This window comes from Semicossyphus pulcher, unplaced genomic scaffold (genome assembly GCF_022749685.1).
Source record: "Semicossyphus pulcher isolate SPU_LCO1_2020_fin unplaced genomic scaffold, fSemPul1.0.p SCAF_15, whole genome shotgun sequence".
NCBI lineage: Eukaryota > Metazoa > Chordata > Actinopteri > Labriformes > Labridae > Semicossyphus > Semicossyphus pulcher.
Window position 1 is genome coordinate 27,606,085 of NW_027211659.1, and position 21,938 is coordinate 27,628,022.

The window sequence follows — 21,938 nt, forward strand, 5'->3', positions numbered from 1 at the left end:
TGCTGTTGCTGCTTTCTACGGGGAGAACATGCAGACTCCACACAGGAAGGCCCACTTTGTCCAAAGTTTGAACCAGTGACCTTCTAGCTGTGAGGCAACAGCGCTAACCACGGCACCACTGTGTCTTTAAAAAATCTAATATAACATATACCCCAAATATATAAATATAACACAAGTTTAAACTAATCACTTTACTTGTTAAATTAAATAATTATCATATGTATGTAATTTGTATGATGCTCTCTTCTCATTTAACTCTAGATAAATGTATTTCATAAAAAGTTACAATGTGTTCATATTTGGCGCCATGTTAGACATCGTTGCTGTTTGTGTCTCTGTAAAGAGATAGCAGCAGGTTCACGATGCATATCACAGAACATAAACACTGGGAGAGAGACATACATAAGACATAACAATATACTAGAATACAGCACAGATATAAATCCATACAGATTTACCAACAAAGCTTTGACTCGCGCGCTGTTTCTCCCTTCAGCGAAGCATCAGTGAGCAGAGCTCCAGACAGGGCGGTGGGCGGTGATTCAGAGACCTGCATCCAGGCTAATTTCACACTTTCAGAGTAAACTTTTGCTTCCCTGCACCGCTCATTCTCATCTGAAACTCAGTTATGATTTTCTGTGATTACACAATCACAAAGAAGGCTTGCTCTGACACCATCATTGTTGCTGCACAGGGGGAGACGATTCAGAAATAACAATACAAATGTTCGACCAATCTAGAAACCAATCATCCGCTGACACTCGCACTCTGAACGAGTCATCCTGTGCTTCTAAAGACCCAAAGACAAAAGACGCTCGAGTCCGAACTCTGACAGACAAGACAATTTAAGTCGTTCCAAACAACTTGTGAGACAGCAGCACTTTGTGCAGCACTCACAGAGGAGAGCTAAAGAGTGAATGCAGAATGGGGAAAGATGACAGTATTGATTATGATGTGGTTTATCTCTCACGCTGCCCTCGCCATCACTTTCTCCGCCTGTCCGATAGCAGCAGCTTAATCACAGCTTTCACTCTCAGGCACTCTGCAAGCAATGGCCGTGTCTGCCAATACAGAACACAGCCAGAGTGGGCGGTTTAATGGAATATAGGTCAAACTGGCCTCCAATTCAGCCGAATCAGAGGCCTCCAAGTTTCTCTCTCCAGCGAGCACACAGATGGATGCACACATTTTGAAGCTCGCTCTGCGCTTCTCTTGCTCTGCCCTCAAACTGTTTGGATGTGTTGCTTGTACAGTTGTAGCTCCCACAGTGTTGCTCTGCTATTGTGCACATTTGTATTGCACTAGATATCAAGTTTAGGGTTATGTTACCCTCCCTGCAACAATGGCTCTAATATCACACCACAGAATATGTTTGAACAAAGATATATTTTCTTGTCCGTGCTGTTATTGGTGGGACAGATGAATTTGGTGTCCCTGCAACTTCACACAGACTGACTGTAATAACCCTGCTGATTCCATTGTGCTGTTTAATAAAAACTGCACAAAACCCTCAGCCACATAGCTGCCTTCTCTCTCCTACACCTCTAACATCATCCTGATGTACCAGGAGAATTCCCCTTTAAATCCCATTTAATCTGCTTCTTCAATGCTATCGATTGTCGATACTCTGCGAGGCAGAAAGAAAACCCAGGTTTGTTTAACATTAAGTACTTTTCCCACTGCAGGGCTACAAATGTGGAGGACGCCATGGTCTTGACCTGCCGACATGGTGCATAATATATCTCTGAATTACTGTTTCATTAAATGAAGTGGCTAAAGCATACCCTAGTGTCGACACTAATCCAGTGTTTTAGAGACTCCTGGAAACGCTGCTCATCTGCTTCATTGTGAAACTGGTTTGCTTTTGAGACAGAGTCCTGTGACGCAGACACTGTTAATAGGGGCACATTCACACCTTTTAAAAAGAAAAACAAACAACATTACCTTTGATGAGCAGCAGTTAACTCAATCAGTGAAACACATTGTGTAATGTGTGAAAATATGTGGCAGTGTTGACATAGCCCAACTGAAAGGACTCTGGTCACACGAAGGTATGACACCCCCTCACATATTTAAGCCACAGGGTCACTGTTTACAAAACTACAACCAGATTCCTGCTTTTTATTTCCCATCATGCTCCTGGTGGAACTTTACAAGAAGTAAAAGACCAGAAACCACCACAAACAGAAGCTGCGTTTACATGCGAGTCAGCTGTTCATGGGGAGTGATCCATTACGATCTGGTGTTTACATGAGACGACGCATTTAACCGGAACAACTGTGTGACATGCCCAAATTATGCATTAGGTATGACACGTGTTTAACTACACTGTGTAACTACACAACTGCAATTAAAAGCTTTTAAAACAGTGGCATAAGAAGGTCCAAATGTCGGAATATTAGGCTCCATGTAAACAGAAGCAGCTGTGTGGTATCCGATCAAGGTCGAGCATTAGGTAGGTTAGCATTACTAGCTAGCAATCGGCATTTCCTTTATCCCTTCTTAAAGGTATAATAAATAGGATTTTACTAGAATAATAAAATATAGACTTTTACAAATATAACATAAATTCAAAGATGTGTTCAGGAGGGGCACTGTCGTGGTTCCCTGAGCCAATCACAGCATACAGGTGAGTGTGGGAGTGGTTCAAATTAGCAACTTGGTCCCATTCAGACCGGTGAGCATGGTGAAAGAGCGATGCAGAGTTGGCCTTCTTTCTGTTGGACAGGTGCCTCAAACCGGGTAGGACAAGCTAACTAGCATTTAGCATGCTGGCCCGACGGTAACTGGCGGTTAGCTCGGCGGGGTGGGTGCGTTCTCGCATGAGAGAGTGAGTCACAAGTTCACAACAGTGTCATTGTTTTTTCCTGCACATGTTTGGTTGTTTTTTCTCTCAAAAAAAATACTGGAATCAGAATCAAGATGAGACAAGGACTGGATTTGATAAGCAGAAGTGGAATCAGAAAGGAACAATGGTGCTGTGTGTCTGCAGAGTGTAAAAAAGGTTTGTTCACGTTTTCCTTATCACATTTAGGTCAATGTTGTGTTCACTGCCCATGAAAAAAAGCTGCCTTAAGTTTCACTTTAAACCCTGTTTGGCCGAGTGTAAAGCGGCTTAGAGCAGCCTAAGAGAGTAAATGTAAATGGACTTTTTTGGTCGATCAGATTTTCTCCAGGAGGACACAGTCTACAGTCAGTGCTGTTCTGGATGGTAAGAAGTGTTTTGTGCGTGGGCATGTGGCAGCGTGGGTGCGTGTGTCTGAGAGAGGCAGAAAGTGACAAAGATAACAGAGGGAGAAAACGCAGAGACAATTGCAGGGCGACTCTGCTCCCATTTCCTCCCCGTCCCTGGTGATTACCTCAGCCTACTCCGCTTTTCTCTCCATTTGTGAGCACATTGTCAAACAGAATCATACGAAGAAAAAAATCACTCTATCAAATCCTGCAGGAAGACGGACAGATTTGTGTAAACAACGTCTAACACCTTGACGTGCTGGAGAGGGACAGATAATGACAGGAAAAGTGAAAACCAGAGGAAGAAGCAGAAGAGTCTCGCAGGCAGATTTCAGAGCACAGATTTGATTTCTGTAAGCTCTTACAGCTCTGCAATCGTAGCCACTTTGCCAGTGCGAAATCTGCACAACCTTAAAGTTATGTCATGCATGATTATTATTAGAGTTTTTATTTTGGATCAATTTAAACGTTATTCCAACAATAATCTCCTGCAGCCAGATCATGGCCTTCCCCTGCTGTCTGCCAATTATCACCGTTTTACACATGTCAGGCAATGTGACGACATCATCAACAAGCGAGCAACATGATTATGGAAAAGACGGAAGCTTTAGCTTTCAGCTTCAAAGAGAGTGAAGTCTTTAGCTATCATAGATTTTATGTGAGATTGAGTCAAACAATATCTCATCAATCTGCTGCTGTCTGTGCACAAGTATTCATTGTTCTTTGGTGAAGATCAGGAGTGTGAGGAGAGACAGACCACCTACCATCCATCCTGCAGCAGACAATAAACAACGCCGGGCCCGTTTGAACGCTCTGACAGCGTTCTGGCAACACGGCGAGCCTTTATGAGTGCTAAAAGTGCTGTGTGAACAATCTGGGCGAGCTCGGCCTGCAGCCAACGTAGACGACACCGACAGACATTACTGCGTGTGTGCGAGGAATAAAATGTGTCTGCTGCAAAACCGTTTGCTTCCACCGGCAGAAAGTAAAAACTTGATTGGGAACAGAGGTGCCTATTACAGTCAGAGGTAATAATAGGGTAGAGTGACGGCATGCATCACAGAACAAAAAAAGTCCTCCTGGCAGGCATGGAGGCGTAGCCGGGTGTGTGTGTCTGTGTGTGTGGTGGGAGGGAGGAGTTACTTGTGTTGTTTGGGTGCTTATTTACTGCAGGAGATGGTAGCCAGGCATGCAAACGATGGAGACGAGTGCCAGCAGACTGACAGACAGACAGGCAGACAGAATAAGTGTCTGATGATCCTGTGTTACCTCCACAACCAGCACAGTGACACTGCATTTGCTCTGCAGAGAGAAAACCTCTCCGTTGTGTGAAATTGGCACGTCTGAAATGTTTATTTTTTGATGACTCTGTGCTGGTTGTCAGTGTCCGCACAGAGCGGCGGATTGAAAAAGGAGTTTATTGTGTCAAGCTTTCAGTGTGAGCGTAGAACTAGACAGGTGTCCTGCAAATAACAGTGACAATCTGCTCCAGTCATTTCAAAGAAAATAGACTAAAGCTCTTAGTTTTTGAAACAGGGGAACACTTAGACGGGGACAGAGCTGCTGCAGAGAAAAAGAGAGCGTTTCAGTGAATGTCAGCACAATCACAGGGAGCAGAGCGCTACGATGATGCAGGAGTGTATCCAAAAAATACCAAGGCTTTCTTCTGCTAGCAGGAAGAGGTGGAGTCAGGTGACCTTTCAAGTTGCCATGGACATGCTGTGTGGCTTGCATGTACACCTGATGAGGTCTGATCACAAAGCGAGCCTGACCTCCTCCAAATGTGGTCTCGCTGATGCAATCGCATTCCGATCCCAAAACGTCCCGCATGCATTTACACCTGCCTAACTGCAGTCTTCTCCAAATCCAGATTGCTTCATCGTACCAAGTGTAGATGTTGGATCAAATGTACCCTGCCCCTTTTGTCACATTAGGCTCACTCAAGCAAAATGTGGCCTGGTCTGAGGTATGAGTGAGGTCACACGCTTTGACTGCATGTTGTGCTATAAAAACCATCTTGTGGGAAACAGTGTAAGTATTGATAGCTACTTGCTGTTTTGTTTTAACATCCTGCACCCTAAAAGGGTAAAAGAGGAGGAGTCCAAATATAACTGATGCATGGCATGGTTCTGCAAAGCGTGGACAAGTTTGTTGAAGGACAAATCTACACTGTTGTACTTAAAGATGGCTGGCAGTGTGAGTGGAAAGGACAGACAAGCATGATATAGATTTTTCAGAGGAAAATAGGTAATTCAGGCCGGCCACAAAAGAAGAAACACAAAATATCCATTAGGTGTATTAGCCAACGTCCTCTGCAGAGAACAGCTGGGAAAAAATCATCACAACAAACGCATCTTCCTGAAGAGTGACAGAACACAGACCCTGACGCAGCTCCTTGACATCCACCAAACGTCACAACTACCAAAACACGGTGGTGAGGAACATCTCGCCCTGGCAGAGTGAAATAAAGAAATTGTGAGTTTCAGTAAAAGCTAAGTAAAAGTAAAGCTTCTGAAAGTTTGAAGCCGAAGAAGTTAGGATGCCACCTGCAGACTTCACATCCCAAACAAAAGCCTGTTGATTTCTGCAGCGAAAAAAACCACTTGTGCACAGAAGAGCGGCTTCAGTGAAGCAGCATCTGTGCCTTCAAATGTTCCACTCGCAGCCGACAGAGTTGCTCAGTGTAAAAATCTGCACATTATATGTGAGGAAATAATAATCCTTCTTATTGCTATTGAAATGGTTCCAACAATGTCTGATGAAGCAACAGCCAGCAAGCTGAAGGCTACTCTTCTGTCAAACAATGCTGTTGTAGATGGATGAATCGACCGACAGAGACAAAGATTCTGTTTATTGCTAACATCCGCTGGATTCACTGATGCAGATGATTTGAGGGAAAATTTGCTTTTGTGCAAACAAAACTAACAGAACCACTGCAGAAGAGTTGTTGAGAATCACTGACACTTGGTTTATCTGAAGTGGACGGACTGTGTTGGAGTCTGCACAGACGGGGCTCAACGTGCAGTAGACATATTGTTTGATACACAGAGGTGCTAACATGTAAACATCTGAGTCCCAAGCTGAATGATGTAACAACAGACATCATTGCCTCAACATCAAACCAAGATCCATCCGAGTCTGTATTCTCTCCACGCTGTGCAGTGAAACAGGATCCGATCACACAGCTGTTTGGTCTCACAGCGAGTCCTGATGGCTGTCACGTAGGAGAGTTTAATCCAGAGTGTTTGAATTTCATTACGAGATTAAAATCTTCTCAGAGGAAAACTATGAAGAACTCTCCCACAAGTTTAACAATAACACCTTCCTGATGGGACCTGCATTCCTCAGTGACGTGTCAGAAACACAATGCTTTCAATCAGCAGATGCAGATTTAGCACACACCTTTTTACAGCTGGCAGATAAAATCATATTATTCACAAGACCGATAAAGATTTGGGAACAGCGAGTGAAGGAGGGGATTATAGACCAGAGCGTGTGAGAGGAGGGAAAGCGAGCAAGGAGCCCTAATGGAAGGATTTTGGATGGAGGGCAGAGTGTACATTTTAAAAGTGTGGAGCGTGGCCTTATATCCTGCTCATATTTCTCTCCAGGATTGCTCACACTATGAGTTCAAAGCAGGCCCGACCCAGAATGTATCAAAAATCTGCTGCTGCAAGCTCGAAAATTGAGTTTACAAAGCACCTTTAAAAGAAACTAAGAAGTGCTGCAGGTGTAAAAGTCCTGTAACAGCAACGGATGATGATAATGTTGAATGTTAAAACACTTTTTCTTTTAGGAGCCAGTGGGTGAAGGATTAGAATTGAGTGGGGTAAAATTTAGTGTGGGGTAAAATCTGAGCTTCATATTGGCCTGAGTGCGCTGGAGCTGTTTGGAGCGAGCTGGTGGAAGGAGCAAAGTGAACAGCAGAAATTCACACAAATCCAGTCCTCTCAAATGCTCTGTATAGACTCATTTGAGAGCCAGAAATAATACATCAAGGTCAACAAGCCGCAGAACTATGTATGAAAACTCATCACTGCCCTTAAAAACATTCCCTTGACTGTATCAGAGAGCCGTTCAGTGCAACAGCAGCTGCTGACTTCAGCACTTCATGAAGCTGCAGTTTTAGTCCAAGACATTTGCTGCATTTTGGATCGGAGTTATAAAAGATGAGCCACTGCAAGGCAGGACAGTCATGGCCACACTCATTCCTTTTGCCACATCCTACCTGTTTCTTTTTGAAGACGCCTTAATCAAGACAATAGAGAGACAAATGTGGACATTAAAAATGAGCTAAGAGTGGAAGTCTTACAGCTGCATCCCGGATTCACAGCACAAAGTAAGCTCAAAGCAGCCACTGATCTAATAAAGAACAAGAGGTGTTATTCTTGCGTAGAAAATGTTCAGGTTCAGGTGGTAAACTTTCAATCATGCAGGTAGAACCTGTTGAAATTACTGAATGCTTGTAGACAGTAAAAATAACATGCATGCTGTAGAGTCACTTTTAAAGCTGGTACTCTGAAAGTGACTTATTCCTGCTGTAGCTTGTTTCAGTAACATGTCACACTGAAGTAGATCTTTTGTTTTGATCAAATAGTTTCAAATAGATTCTTTAAGAGTTACCAAGGAAAGAAAACGTGTCTTTGAGTGTTTATGTGGGTACTTGAACGTAGGGTTATTTTTTATCTACAAAAGGGCCCTGCAGAAAAGATTTGTGACCACTTATATGACAATCTACCACTTATCATCACAGTGTGAAGTTAGTGATACTCTTCCTCAAAGGGACACCAAACAAAGAAGCACAACCATTTCAACTTCACAGAGATCACATAACTACCAAATGACAACCAAGGAACTACCAAAGGACAACCAGGGAACTACCAAAGGACTACCAGGGGACTACCAAGGGACCACCAGGGGACTACCAAGAGACTACCAAAAGACAACCAAGGGACTACTAAGGGACTACAATGGAACAACCAAAGGACTACCAAGGGACTACCAGGGGACTACCAAAGGACTACCAGGGGACTACCAAGGGACCACCAGGGGACTACCAAGAGACTACCAAAAGACAACCAAGGGACCGGCAAGGGACTACTAAGGGACTACAATGGAACAACCAAGGGACTACCAGGGGACTACCAAAGGACTACCAGGGGACTACCAATGGACCACCAGGGGACTACCAAAGGACTACCAGGGGACTATGAAGAGACAACCAAGGAACTACCAAGGGACTACCAAGGGACCACCAAGGGACCACCAAGGGACCACCAAGGGACTATTAAGGGACTACCAAGGGACTACAAGGGACCACCAAGGGAATACCAGGGGACTACCAAGGGACAACCGAAGGACTATCAAGGGACCACCAAGGGACTACTAAAGTACTATAAAGGGGCTACCAAGAGATTACCAGGGGACTACCAAATGACTACCAGGGGACTACCAAAGGACTACCATGGGACTACCAAGGGACCACCAAGGGACTTCCAGGGGACTACCAATGGACAACCAAGGGACTATCAAGGGGCTACCAAGGGACGTTAGACATACGAGCATGTGCTACTGACAGCTGGGATTACCTGCCTCTTGGTACGCACACATATGCACACGTTTACGTACAACATTAGAAGGTCAAGTTTTGTATGTTGATAAAAAGTCATGTAAACATTATATTAGACGGATGGTCACCGTTTATGTGATGTCAAAATGTTGTTAAAGATTCTGACATAAACATGTTGTGCTTATAAAGAAAAGATCCCATTTTGTGTATCTGACTTTTTGCTTTAAACAATACTCATATTCCCATTTGTACAATGAAATATGTCAGCGGTGGATGATTCTCCTGTCCGTGCATTCTAAAGGTCAGACATCTTTGTATTTCTCTACAGCACAGGCTGTGGAATCACAAAGATGAGATTTAGGAGGTAAAACACAGTAAATTTGACTTTATTCGACTCTGTCTGGCTGCTGCAACCTTTAGTAACTTCCATTTTGCTTAAGAAACCATTTTTGACTGGACTGAAGGAGCCATGACTAATATGTGGGCGTTTAGAACACATAACCCTTCACTTATTACATGAAGGGGCTGCTTTTGTGGGGGCATGTTGTTTCAGGAACATAGTCCAGGGGCACGTTTTCAAAACAAGTTTCAAGCAATGCCCACATGAATACAGCAACTGGTGGCAATGTCACGTTTCTTAAAAAACTGTCACTTTCAAATATCAGATTAATTTGTCCTTCAGGGCTCTCCACTCATGAGAGGTAAGTATGGTGTTTTATTTGGATATATATGCATGCTAAAATGTTGGCAAAACTGCCCCTAATAAATCAAAAGTTTGAAGGCTTATCAGACACAAAACACTGCACAGTCTCTAATGTTATGAGGACAGATTTTACAACTTTGGAAACCATGGCAGTAAATACCTCATCTATCATTGTGGCAGATAAACAGTAAACAGTAGAAGTATGTTGTTACAAAGTCATCTACCAGGAATCTGCACGTTCACTCTTGTTTGACCAAAACAGTGCTCAATGACACTGGGTTGCCAATATTGACGAATGGAGCCAAAAGTGACCATATTTGGAGAAGCTTGTTGGTACTCTATTTTCCATGTCCACAAGTCAACAAATTAGCAACTTCTTAGCCCAAAACATACCCAGCATTATGGTCTGTTTGACTCTAATGGGACCATAATTTACAAAACAAACATCATGCTGTAATGAAGACTTGAAACTAGAGATCGAGACCGTAAACTCATTAAGAAAATGTTTACTGAGGTTTTTTTCATAGATTTCTAAACGCCCCCTGGTGGCCATTGGAAAGAAGGCAGGTTAAAGGCACTTCCACGTTGGTTTTACTTTTGAAAAATAACTGAAAGGTGAAATAATAGACTGTATTTGGTTGTGCTGTTGAAACTTACTTCCCCTCATTGCAAAGAAGTAGAATAAAAAAGGATCAGTCGTGGGTTTAGTCTCTGTACATATCTTTTAGGATGCACTGTTTTTTAGGATACACTCCTATTTTTATATACCCTCTATTGTAATGTTGCACTATCCACTTTGCTGCTGTAAACTGTAAATGTCCCCGTTGTGGGACGAATAAAGGATTACCTTATCTTATCTTATGTCAGAATCCGACTGTAGAGACGGGCCTCTCTTTGAAACAGCCGAACAGTAAACACACTACAGTTTCACACAAGACTGGATGTGGTGGCGCCCACAGGTTTGCAGAAATAGAACCAAATGGGAAAATATGTGAATGTATCCTTTAAGCCTTTAGTCAGAAAGTGTGTTATGACCTGCTTGTTTGCTGTATAATCCCACAATGTCAACAGGATTTGTGCTTGTTCTGGATCCACACGCTGGTGGTGACAGGCAGATAATGCCGGTGTTACACCACATTTTGTGCCTGTTGAAATATGTGATGCTGACACAGTGGTTGAAACTCTGACAAATGCGTTTTGGTTATGGTCTGCTGAGTCAGCTTCCATCTACAGTCACACATTAATGATCACACAATATAATGCAGTGCTGGAGATGGGCCTCTCTGGCTACCTAACTACACGTGAACAGAGGATAACTGCCATTTTGGATTTTATTGAGCTGATTCAGAATATTTCCAGTCAAATTGAATTGGCTGTTCAACACAAAGCTAAAAATATTCATTCCTTCTTTACAGTTAAGCAGAATACCGAACTTCAATATCAGCCTACGTGAGTCTCATGTTTTACCTGTAAGACGTAGTTTTCTACAAGTGGCAGAATTAGTATTTTATGTCAGGACACTTTTTAACTATGCCATTAGACTGAGGTTATTAATTAGCTAGTGAGCTTATAGATGTAGTGGGGTTGTATGAGGTTCTTATCAATAGTAAGTGTACTACATAGGCCTACAGTAGATAACAGTCAGCACGGTCCCTGTTAGGAGAGGCCTGCCGGATTTCCTACACAGAAGCTACGCTGTTAGCAGACAAGGTCAGGAGTATCACAGACTTCTAAGACTACTAAGAACATTTCAGTTTAAGTGTACACTATATGTTTGAATTTTGTCACCGCTTCACCTTAGCGTCAGACAGCCCTTTCCCTCGGCTCTATGTCTTACTCTGCACAACAGCCCTGTATACCTACACATGCAGGAGGACACTTTTTTATAAACCAGAGGACACACAGGAAGTACTGTCCCTTTAAGCAGGCGACCACAACCATCAAAGACCTGCTGAAGAGCTTTAGAGAGACACTGATTCTTGTTGTGAAACTGCTTTATGCAGTGTATTTACCAGTATGACTCTCTGGGTCAGTTTGTTTGAATACAATATGGCTCCCAGATCAAACCCTGTGGGCTAACACTGAAGGAGCATTTTGAGACTGTAACTTCATTTACAACTTTGGTAACAAGTTTCCTGTGTGGTGGGTGATTTGTTTTGTGTGACATATTTTTGAAATGTGCATCTCGGCCTTCAGACTATGACACAGAGTTTAACACACAGCTCTGAAATGTGTCAGACTTGGATCCTTTAATGCCGGCTGGTATTAGCTATAAGCTCCTGACTCATTAGCTCTAAGTCGCCTCTCAGACACCTCTGACCTCTGATCCCTTCAGGATGTCTAGTAAACCTGGACCATCCAGGTATGCACACATTCATTTCAGTCAACCGTGTTTTGAGCAAAATGTCATCTCTGAAGACAAACAGAGTGTGGGAATAAGGCAGTTACACGGTCCTGTCATTAATAATCTCAGTGACAACCCGGATGCTGCGTCGCTTGTACCGCTCGCGCCTTGTCAAAGCATATTAAAGGAGCATTGTGCTGTTCCACAATAGACACCATTGTCCTCTCTCGGCGCTGTCACACGGGGGCTGTAAACAGGCTGGGTGGCTTTTATTTAAGATCGCTGCGGTGCTGCTCAGGTGCGGGAAATACGGGCAACCTTGTCACTCTTGTATTCTTGAAGTTGCTTGCAAAGTGTGACTCAAACACAACAGAGAACAATGAAGTACTAAAGCAGTGAATGGAGGGAAGAGTGTCAGTGGCTGCTTAACAATTAGCAACGCTCAAGATCTGATCTACTGTAAACACAGATTTCCAAGGGGGGCTTGAATGTCAGGAGGGGGGGGGGTGAACACAGGATGCACCTTCATCCTCAGTCCAATAGGAATAACACCTACACATTGGAGGATATTCAGGTCTTAATATGTGAAAGCTACACATCATGTGGCATCAAAGTCATGATGTCACATCATGCTAGCTGCTGTTCCACCACCTTCCGTGATCTCTTGTGTCTGGAGGCTTTTTATCCATATTCTGAGATAAATGTTTTTTATAGGCAGCTTCATTCATTAGCTTACAGAAACTAAAGGTCCCAATAAGTTCTATTTGACATGTTAATAAATACAGTAGATGATGCTAGATCTAACAAAACATAGAAACTTCTGCAGGGACAGTCGTTCTCAATATCTGTGCTTGTTTTGCAAAAATCATCACAGTAAAAGGCCGCATGTTCAGTACTTAGATGTGTCCAACTATTTAAATGGATCTAAACTAGCACTTGCATAAGTGACTGTGCATGTCAGGATCCACAGTTTTCACATTGGTCCACCTTTTGTTTTGCCTGTTTGGCTGCTTAAAAAGCTCAGTTAAAGCTGATTGGCCAGTCGGGAAGACCCGCTAATAGATGCCGATTGTCTCTTTTCCCACTGCCAGTGAAGTATCCTCCTGTCGGTCACTTTTCTGCTGCGTCACCGTCTGACGTCACAAACGCCCCGGAGACAGGGTTAGTAACCAGAGAAGATGTTACGGTGGTTAGGTCTTTATTGTATCTATTACTCATTCAGTCTGTTTATTAAACTCGGCGCGACAAATTTGGAACGATGTTCGAGCGCTGCACGGACGGAGAAGGGCGGTCTACTGCAGAGTCATTTGACCCGGGTCAGAATGCCGATTGTAACCTTTCCCACTAAGCAAAAAGCCGGGTGTTAGCAGGTTCAGTTTTTCTGTTCAGATGCTTAAAAAACTCAGTTCCGGGTTCTTTCCCCTGTTGGCAGTGCATCCCACCGCACAGCAGCTTTAAGGTATTTCTTTTGTAATTTGCAGGAGGACAGAAGTGAACAGGAGGCCCCCTTCACACGATACGAAGTCACTAAGGAGCCATTAATTGCTTCCCCCTCTGGTGTAGGAGGTGTGGGAGTTGAAATTTGCAACTCATTTAAAAGTGCATTTTGAATTCTGTCTAGCTTTTCTCTTTTTCTTCACAGATAATCTTAACGAGAATCTGTCTACGATTTGTTGTCTGACTTGTCTCTGTCCACAGTGACTATAAAATAAGACAAACACATTTGGCGTGCATTTTTTGGAAGCGATCATGAACTTCAAAACTGCAAGTCAGTGAATTATTCTGCATACGTCGGGGATGTCACACCGCAGGAGTGACGGGAAAGAGCAGAAATCTGTTCAGCATCTGTGATTACTCAGGCCAGCTGAGCTGTCTGCATGTTCTGCTCGCCGGCAGAGACAGCAGAGACGGTCGCCGCCAGACGCAGACTGTTATTCACGCAAGCAATCATTATTATCATTATCAAAACCCTGTCGTGATTACGGGCGGACACCCTGCAGACAAGCCATCTGTACTTCAGGTGGAAATCGATGGCGCTCCGGGTCGTCTGTCAGCTCTCCATAATGTCTTCAAAGATCCAAATACTGTAAGAGTGAAGAGAACAAAAGAAAGAGAGACGCAGTGATGGTGCGACAGAGAGAGAGAGAGAGAGTGAGAGCTACGCAGACAGAAGAGGGACGAACATTTACCAGTCAGACAACAGAATTCAATGTACCTTTTATTTAGCTTCTTTAAAAGAGAAGAATCAGCTGGAGGCTGTTTGAGACAGTACAAAGGGAAGATATATAGTTAATCACACGCTATAGAGATCTGTGCAGAGCCTCAGGTAGACAACAGTCAGGCTGGACTGACTGTTGAAGATTTTGATCTTTGAAGAAAAAAAAAATGCTATTAACCCCGTGTCCAATATCTTTAAATCATTTAGATATTTTAAATGGTTGCATAGAAGTTTATTTCAGGTTAGAGTAGAAAGCATTTGGACCTTCCTGTCTTCAAAGCAGAAGAATTGTACCTGCTTCTGTTGTGAGGTAAGCACTGGTTTCAAGAGACCCAATGTCCATTTCAAAGTACCCTTCATAGTCTGTTTTAAGGTACCATGTAGCATCTGCAGCCACACCTGTTTAGCGGCGGCCTCATAAACCTCCTTGAGTTATCCAAAACTCTTGTTCGTCACTACGACCTTGAAATAAGTAAAAATAGAAAACATTTTTAGATAATGGAATTACCCTTTAATGTAAGTGTGGTCAAGCTGGAATTGATTTTACACAGTGATGATGTCACAAGCAGATGATGAGTGAGTTTAAAAAGTGGCCTATATCCCTCTGATGTATTAGGAAGCACTACAAAGTGCAACCCTGTAATAGGTCCCCTGCTGAACCTAACCTGGAACCATGTATCAGCTTGCCAAAGTCAAACACGGTGTGTTCTTTCTGCCAGCGTGATTGACACAACAATGGCCTCTTTTTCCACTGACTGAAGCGCTGACCGGACATAATATCCGGGTTCCCACCACTCCTGCTGTCTAGGAGGCAGGAAGAGAGCTGCACATGTCATAACACGGCATCGCCAGGTCTGCCTCAATGGCTTTATAATGATCATGAAGAGGAATCCGTTTGTTTTCCCTCATGGAAACAATGTCAGTCATCCTGTGACGATGACAAACGAGCGCGACGGGCTCCTCATACCACAGGCGCTGCGTCCCACCCTGAATTGCTGGAATTTTCACGCCAATGCAGCAAACTGCTAGGTGTGTAGGACTTTTGTTTTTAATCATACGCCAGATATTTTAATTCCAGATGTTTGATTCCAGATGTCTAGACTGTCATTACAATAAAACCCACTTCAGTGCTGTCTCCCCGTCTGTCTGTTTTCTTTTCTGCCCTTTCCCTTTCACTCATCATTCCAACATGGCACTTATCTCAAACTCCAACCTGTCTCTACATCTTTTTTCTTCGTTTCCTCTCCCCGATGGCTTGACATTTCTGTGCATCTGTCAGATAAAGTAACTTCTCTCTCTCCCTCCCCAGCAGAACTGATATTATTCTGTTATTCTCTCTGCTCTGTCAGGGCCGGTCTGTGTCACCGCTCCTTGATGTTTTGTGACTGTGCCTTCTCCTCTTCCTCAGTCTCAGCTAATGCCATGCTACACACACACACACACACACACACACACACTGACACATTCACAACTGCACGCATGTCGTTTTTGCCTTCTGAATCCTGGCAGCAGATCCTCTTCATGCCAGCCCACATCAGTTTTGTTCTTCTTGGCCAGAAGAATAACTTAGCCCATCCTGTGGCTCGGCAGTCCGCTCTTTTATAACCTTGTTTTCTCTTCCAGGTGAAATATTTTCACACCAGCTCTGAGCCGGAGGAGATAGAGACGCGCAGGGTGAGAGGTGACGAGCGTTTCCGGCTCTCGCTCGGCTCGGGCCAGAACTGTGCCCCTGCACTGCAGATAACAGGCTGCTCCGAGGAAAACAGGTAATCATTTAAACAGATATTCAATGCTCTGCGTGTGTGCGTGTGTGTGTGTGTGCAAATCAAAACATCAAAGGCCTATGCTGTGCATGTGTTCAAGCTTACACAGTATCTGACACCAACAGGGTTAGAGCAACAATTTGTCTTGCATGAGTTTGCAGTTTAAGCGTTCCAGCAACAGCTGAAAACACGTGGCACACATGTAAACATCCAGTGGCTGAGTTAAAACGTGTGTGCTGTTAAAGAAGCACAAAGACAAACTGGTGAAAAGAAACTCTCTTTAACCAATGTCCTTTTTCTTTAACATGTGTCTCTTTATTGGTTTGCAGCTTTAAAGATATTCACATTAGACACAGGACAAGATTTGAGAGACACGAAATGCTTGGGTTAACTGGATCATAGCAAAATAAAAGTTCATTTATGTAAATGTTTTCATGTTTATGATATGAAAGTTGCATCTGAAAACCAATGTTTTGTTTTTCTTTGAGAACAGGTTCTGATTGGCTTTCAGAGAGAGTGCGCACACTGATCAGAAATAAAGATTGAAATAACTGAGATCCAGCTAATTTGATGCATATCAACTAATACATGATTTCATTGTAAATTAAAATTCCTATTTAGCTAATAAAATAATCACATGACGACATTTCTGCTACAGGAGTGATTCTTGCAGTTATAAAATGCATTAAATGATCATCTTGCATCAGTTAAGCATTAATAAAAATATAATATTTGGGTCTTTATTATTAAATGTAACCAAGTTGTTTAAAGAGGGGGTAATTTAAAGCTTCATATTTCACTCTGTGATACCTGTGGAATAGCTTAGCATAATTTACAGTTAAAAAAACTCACACTGGTGCTCTGAGCAGGCCCTCATACAGCCTCTGCCTGAGACTCAGTCAGCTCTGTTTCTTTAAGAAACTCTGCCCCTACAAGCCTGCTTTCTTCTGATTGGCCAGCTCTCCGAAAGCATGCTGAGGCTGCACTTTGTGACGTCACAAAGTGCAGCGCGTAGAACAAGCTGTGTGAAGCCTGGCGTTCACGGCAGCCTGGGGATTACTCCAACATACTTTTACCTACAGATCTGAAACTTCACCCACGTTTAGTGACATCCAACATTGTATATATATGTATATGTATATATAACAGCAAACAGCATACTGCCCCTTCTAAAGAGGAACTGTGTGTACAACTAGACTTCTGACTACCCATGGTCGTTTGCTCTGTGCCACATTTCAGTCCATTACATGTCCTACCTGAATTGCATGCAAAAGTCCTTATTTGTAACAAAGACATATACACAGGGGAAATGTCTCTCTTTGTTCATCACCATGACTTTATCCTGCAAGGTCAAAAGCTTGGATGAATGAAGGCTAATAAAGCCCGTCTGTAAGTCAGCCGGGCCAACCCATTGATTTTGATAATAGTATGTGCATAAGATTATAGAAGTCCTTCCATCATGCCTGCGCCCTGCATTGTAATTTATGGCTACATCACCAATACCATCACAAAAACACTCTGTCTTCTTATCACAGCCATCACACAGAGACACACCATCCATCACACAGGTGTATTGTCTGCCTGACACATTCTGACGGGGCTCTGCTGCAGGTGCTTAATTGTTATGTCTGCATGTGGAGGGCCGAGTGTGTGTGTGTGTGTGTGTGTGTGTGTGTCTGTCTTACTCACTGCCTGCTCACTGAACAACAATCTTCTGACTATGAACGCTGACCGCTGATGGCAGCCAGTGATACTAAAAACAGTGTTCAACCAACAACAAAGACGAGATGACAGAAGGGAATTCACACTCTTAGTTAACATGAGCGTAAAAAGAGTCAAACAAAACAGAGTCATTTATGTGATCAATTAGTTTATACTTTATTTATTTAGGGGTATTTTTTTTTAACTCTGCCTTTTCACATATTTAAGGTACAAAAAGTTTTGGAGTTGATTAGTTGACAACCTATAAACAGGCTGTAATGACTGCAACATAAGGACATGTGTCCACTAACGGTGTTTTTTTTTTTGCACCTATTTTCTATACAAAACAAATGTAGTTCAACTTTTGGAACACCGCCTCACTCGTCAATGTCACTTTTCCCTCACCGACCAATCAAAATCAAGAAGTGGTGGGGCTTACAATATCAACTTTGTCGATAACAATGGCGGAGAAGAAGCTAATCCTCACGTTTTTTCGAGGGTGCAATTTCCTTGTCTAGAGCTGCTGCAAAAGCCAGGACACGATTCCTTTCAGTTTGTTTAATGTTTTTCTTGTAAAATTTCATTGAATAAAAGCAAAGATGAAGCATACAGAGCGATTTGAACGGACTTAACGATCACTACAAAGGGAAGTGGAAGTGCCACCAGACAACTTTTGTAACCTACCAACACTAAGCACCGGAGAGAAGTGCTCTGAAGCTGAGGTTGTGGACGCTGCCAGTGCAAAAAGCAAAACGTTGTTAGTGGACACATGCCCTAATTCCTGAGGAAAAATAGGCCCAATCAAAGTTTGCCCACTAAAAGTGCTTGTCAGATCGTTATTAGAAGCGTCAGACAACATTACAGAAAGGAAATATACCTTTTATTGAAACAAGAAAAAGCTGTTACATCATTCTCTCCTAAGCCACCAGACCCCATTGACAAAAACAGTCATTTAACCTCACTGAACAGCTGCCTTGATCTGTCACATGTTTACATTGAATTGTGTTACAAACATATTGTGTTGCATGTGAACTAATACTTTAAGACACCAAAGTTACAAAATAACACAATCAAAGTAACAGATCGAGGCAGCGGTAGACCAGCAGCTCCCTTGGTCTTAGAGATAAAATCACTGTTTTCGTCAATGGAGTCTGGTGGCTTGTAATGTAACGCCCGTTTCTGGTTTTAAATAATCATCTTCCTTTGTAACGAAAAGGTCTATCTCTGTAGGGATCCTTTCTGTAATGTTGTCATACACTTAGAATAACAATCTGAGCCTGTCAGTGACAAACGAGCACTTTTAGTGGACGTACTTTTATCAGGCACATTCACCCGCAGAAATTACATTACCGTCCGTTTTGTGTCTGCAGGCGAGGCAATCTACTGGAGCAATCCAAAAACACTTTGTACCTATTAGTCATTTAGACTCCAAATTATATAGACAAAATATGGCTCAGGTTTAAAAACACTCAAATTCCTGTTAAAGGTGCGTAACCACTGGCTTCATGTTAATAATAATTCTGCAGCTCTATCACAGATTCTGATCCAGCTGGGTTTTGTTTTTTATAAAAGCAATTTGTATTCATTTCCCTTTTTGTTTTTTGCCTCTGTCTTCTTAATCAAAGCTGGAAACCGGTGTGACCTTGCAGCACTTTCAGTATCATCGCACAAGAAATAACAGCTACATAAATATAACCTGTGATATGTACTATGTTTTTTTAATTGGCTGTTTTTGCAGAAATATTCAGGAATGTGTAGGAACGTCAGCTCCTTTGTAGGTCGCTCTGCTTCTTGTTACTCCCTGATCAGTCTCAGTAAATCACCCAGCAGACACTTTGAAATACAGCAGAGTGTCGCTGCTCGCCTGACCGGCCCAGATTAAAGCAGGAGGAGGAGGGACGGCTTTTCACACACAACTCAGGCAGCAAAGAGCAGAAGAAGAGAGCTTGACATCTAAATTACCCACAAAGCAGTGCAGATTAATCATTCATTCTTCTGCAAGCCGAGGCATGTACCTCTTGACACAGACAGCTCTTCACATTTACGCGCACACACAGAAACACAATTAAGAACACCCACACTCACACGCAGACATTTAGAGAACATTCATAAAGTCGTGTTAATCCTTACATTTTATGGCTTCATTAAAAGCTGGCTGTGGCACTCCTGTTCTACAGCTGTAGTTTGAAGGAAGCAGCCTCTCATCATAAATATCTTAATCACTTCTAACACTGCTGTTTGACTTCGACTCAAGTATGAACACTAAAAAAACAGACCTCACCTGTCTCTGCGGTGTCGAAGCTGCTGAATTGTTTTTGATTTCAGCTCCTGCAGGAGAGCAGACAAAGCCGGGGTGAGGCTCAGGTAAACAGGAGCTGATGAAAAACACACACGTGGTTCAGTCATCCTTGGAAAGCCGTGGAAATGAGTCATTATATTCTGTTAGAATTACAAGCCTTTCCACTTGGTCATCCTTTGACACATATACTAATACACTCATTTAGAAGCAACCCCACCCTTTTTTTGTTTCTGTTACCTCGACACCTGTTCATTTCTGAAATTTAAGATGTAACTTGATGTCATGGGTGGGGCAGCCAAGTGTGACACACTCCTGCTCCTCTCAGCTGCAGGAATCTGTGGATTTACGTGGGAGGGATTTTTTCCTTCTGCAGCTATAAGAAGAAGAAAGGAGGTAAAAAGACAGAAGGAAGAGGTCAACAGCAAACTGCTCTCCTATTGGACAGAATTTCAGACAGAGTGTTTGGTCCGCCCATATTTCTCTCCGAGCCCTCACCTCGTCGCTCCGCCACGTCTGTCCTCTCCTCATCTTGCTGCCTGGCTGCATGGCTGTCGCTGCAAGTGTCAGCATCCATTAACAACCCACAATGCACTGTGTTTCTTGGTTCGCTTCCTATATTAGGTCCTACTTTAAGTCTGATTATGTTCTCACCTGTCCAAACGAACCGGACCCAAAGCTGTCAGGTCTGAATGGACCCTATGTCAGATGCAGAATGCCAAAATAACAAGATGTGTCTGCTCACGTTCTCTAAAGATACATCACAACGGCACGCTGCACAATCGGCATTTTGAATCTGCAATGACACAAATTCATTCAACTATATTCAATTTTTTCCCAGTTGCCTGTGACGAATGGATAAGTAAGGTCAAGATGCATTGTTATGGTGAAAAAGTATGTCCTTCACAGATATTTACTTTTACACATAAGATTAAAAAGGACAGTGGCTTTAGGCCACAGCTACCTGAGGTGCACCCATGCATTACCAACCTGTCTTCCAAATAGGCTCACTTAAAAAAGTTCAAGATGACAGCAACCAAATCACCAAATGAGAAGCTTCAAAATAAAAGTCCACAAACCAGTGAGGCACATATTAGTGACTACGTGCATTTCTTATACACAGTCTAAGTGTCCATGTTTATAAGAGAATAAACTTCAAGGATGATGACGCAGCTGCTTTTCTATGGGAACCTTGCAGCTCTGTCTCCCTGCAGGGCTAACTGGCCTCCTGACTGTTTATCTCTCTGTGCGCTGAATGTGAGGATGAGCCTAACTCTGTTTGACCTCCCGTTTTGTTTGTTATGACATCTTTAACTAAAATGATCAAATATAAAGCATCACAGAGCGTTTGATCATTTGGGCCTTTCAGCACCTGATTATTTATTTACATCACAGGAACATTAAAACCACCAAGGTGTTAAAGCACAGCCGTGTTACTGTGTGTGGTACGAGGCCTCCCATCTGGGCATTTATGTGTGTACTCAGCAAGATAATGAGATATAGATTTGCGCTCCATCACTGTCTAATGACATCACTTGCGTCTGGAAAGTCTGATCACATGCCATTCAAAACAAAGCAACTGGTACATTCTTTTGTCTGTGGTTTAACTTGTTAACACTTGCTGTCGACGTGACTCGTTTGCTTTGGCTTACAAAGAAACGCCTACAAAACAGGTGAGGGATCAGTTAGGGACTCACTCCTTTAGACGGGACATCAGCCACTGTCCCATGATTGCATCTGAAGGACTTTGTCAGCCTGTTGCCACTCCTCCTCTGCCCTGGAGAAACCAGCCTGTAGACAAAAGAAAAGATGGTTCCAGTCAAAACAACAAGCTGAATCACTGCGTGGACACACTTCCTGCTGGCAGCAGGCAGGTACACATGCTGCAGTCTGACTGAGGATGTCAGTTTGAGAGAAGCTTTTGTTAAATATTTGATGTTGTCATGTTCAGCCAAAATGTCGTGTAGTGATTTTGGGTTTCTGAAGGATTCATATACCACATTCAAATGATACAGTTTAGAACCAAGATGGCGGTTTGATAGTGGGCCTTTCTGCGTGGAGTCTGCGTGTTCTCCCCGTGCATGCGTGGGTTCCCTCTGGGTACTCCGGC